Genomic DNA, 2,500 nt, shown 5'->3' with positions numbered 1-2,500 from the left:
TAGTTCACCATCTTTCGGGTCCCAGCGTGTACGCTCTAGGTGCGCCTCTATTATAATATAATCCGAAAACTAAATTATAATAATATAAGACGCCCTAGGAGTGCGATATTTAATACATAATATAAATATATCCTCCTTTTATCATTTATAAAAAAATATAAATAATATTTACTTTCATTGTGCCTTTGGGTTTCATAAAATTTATAAATATTTCGATGAAAAAATATTTTATTCCCAATGACTTGCGTACATGCTAGACTCCTTGGTCCGTGTTTCAAGACGGGTCCTGAAAGTACCCAAAGCTATATCGTCGCTGACAGATAAATTTTTAATAAAAAAAAATGAGCCAGTTCATTATCATACACCTACTGACAGTTAAATAGTATCATATAACGGCATAAAATCCGTATATATAATATGTTTTAATAAAAAAAAACCTATTTATACTCGTGGTGGATCTGAACGCGTTAATAACGCGGCTCAATATCAATTTATAATTAATACCATCAAACAATTAATCAAGAAACATAGGCGTTTAACATACACAAAATATTATCCAAAAAAATAATATTGTACATTAATCAACGCACCAATGCCTATAGATTAATATTTAATGGGTCGCAACGTCCTACAAGATGAGAAGTGCATACCTCGTTATCATACAATTAACAATATACAGCAGTGCATATATTTTTACTAAAAATAAATTCCTAATAAAAATTTTTGTCACATGCTAGTACAAATTGGTTGATTAACGATAAAAAGTAAATGAATCTCATCTTTCGACCTTTCGGGTTTCTCAGGTTTACCCCTGAACGGTTTTACGTACTCTTTAACTCTCTCTTCAAAGTTCTTTTCAACTTTCCCTCACGGTACTTGTTCGCTATCGGTCTCGTGGTAATATTTAGCCTTAGATGGAGTTTACCACCCACTTAGAGCTGCACTCTCAAGCAACCCGACTCTAAGGAAAGATTCACCTATCATCAATAATAATCACTACGGGCCTGGCACCCTCTATGGGTATATGGCCCCATTCAAGATGGACTTGGATGTATTATATAACAATAGGTTTATATTGAATCTTCCTAAACACTACATTCCCCAAGTGTCTGTTTATCAGCCACGGGGTTCAGTGCTGGGCTTATCCCTGTTCGCTCGCCGCTACTAAGGGAATCCTAGTTAGTTTCTTTTCCTCCGCTTAATAATATGCTTAAATTCAGCGGGTAATCTCACCTACTCTGAGGTCGTAAAAGTTTTTAGAAGTATTAAAACAAAAATTTTTTTTATATATTATGTTTTTGTTATATTTTATAAGTAAACAATTTTCTTAATTATTCATACTCAAATTTTTTTAATATTATTATATAATATTATTTTTATATTTATCTAAAGAGAAGAAAATAAAAAATAAATAATTATATATATTAATTTTTTTCGAGTATATTGAAAATTTTATTACAAATAAAATATTCCATAACAAAATATTAATATATAATATTTTTGTTTATTCTTCTTTATTTAATATTTTAAAAATATATTATTAATATCATTTATTATTAATATTATTATTAACATAAAGTTTTATAATATTATATATAAATGATAAAAAATAATATTGATATATTAATTTAAAAATGTCGACAAATAATAAAAAATATATAAATTTTAAATGCTATTAAAAACATTTTATATTTATTTTTTTCTTATATTTGGCGTAAAACATTCATATATAAATAATTTTACATTTCTTTTATAAAAATTTTATTTATCAATTTAATTAAATATGAAAAAATAAATTTTCTTTTTTAATTATTGATAAATTTCTTTTTCATAAAAAAAATTTTATGTAAAATAATCTTTTATTATATTAATATAATGTATACGACCCTCAGCCAGATGTGGTCCGGGAACAGTATCCAAGGACCGCAATGTGCGTTCGAAATGTCAATGTTCATGTGTCCTGCAGTTCACAAGTTGACGCGCAATTAGCTGCGTTCTTCATCGACCCACGAGCCAAGTGATCCACCGTCCAGGGTAATCTTTTTAAATTTTAAATGTAAGTATTATTATTAATAATAATCTTTATTTTTAATATAAAAAATAAAATTATTAATTTATATATCTTTATAAATTCTTTTAAAATAAAAAAATTTTTCTAGAATATAAATTATATATTTTATTTTAAATATATATATATATAAATTAAAGATATTATGGTATTAATAAATATATACATAACATTTTTGATATTTTTGTTAGTGCTAGCTAGATATAATAATTAATATTTGGTATATTTTATAGAAATGTATTTATTTTTTTTTTATAAATTATTTTCTACATAAAAATATATATAATATTAATATGGTACAAAACAAATGGGTTTGTTTTTTAACATAATAACTTTTAATAAAAAAAAAGAAATATCAAGACAAAACATAAAGAAATTTAAATTTGAAATAAATTTTATTCTTTAAAAAAATTTTATCTTGTGTTTTCTTTA

General features: G+C 25.0%; 2 non-coding genes across 2 annotated transcripts in view; both read right to left on the bottom strand.

Annotated features, from left to right (window-relative positions):
* The window catches only part of LOC123304010, a 4,582-nt gene extending 3,335 nt beyond the window's left edge, over positions 1 to 1,247 (bottom strand). Inside the window, exon 1 of the ribosomal RNA XR_006536071.1 lies at positions 1 to 1,247. This exon is cut by the window's left edge and continues 3,335 nt beyond it. This is a non-coding gene — a ribosomal RNA (large subunit ribosomal RNA).
* A 635-nt stretch (positions 1,248 to 1,882) lies between these two features.
* Positions 1,883 to 2,037, bottom strand: LOC123304006. The gene has a single exon (XR_006536067.1). It is a non-coding gene; the product is annotated as a 5.8S ribosomal RNA (ribosomal RNA).
* Positions 2,038 to 2,500: the final 463 nt, after the last annotated feature.

Source organism: Chrysoperla carnea (assembly GCF_905475395.1).
Source record: "Chrysoperla carnea chromosome X unlocalized genomic scaffold, inChrCarn1.1 SUPER_X_unloc_177, whole genome shotgun sequence".
NCBI lineage: Eukaryota > Metazoa > Arthropoda > Insecta > Neuroptera > Chrysopidae > Chrysoperla > Chrysoperla carnea.
The sequence above is the reverse complement of the archived record's forward strand: the minus strand, read 5'-3'. Positions and strand labels throughout refer to the sequence as shown.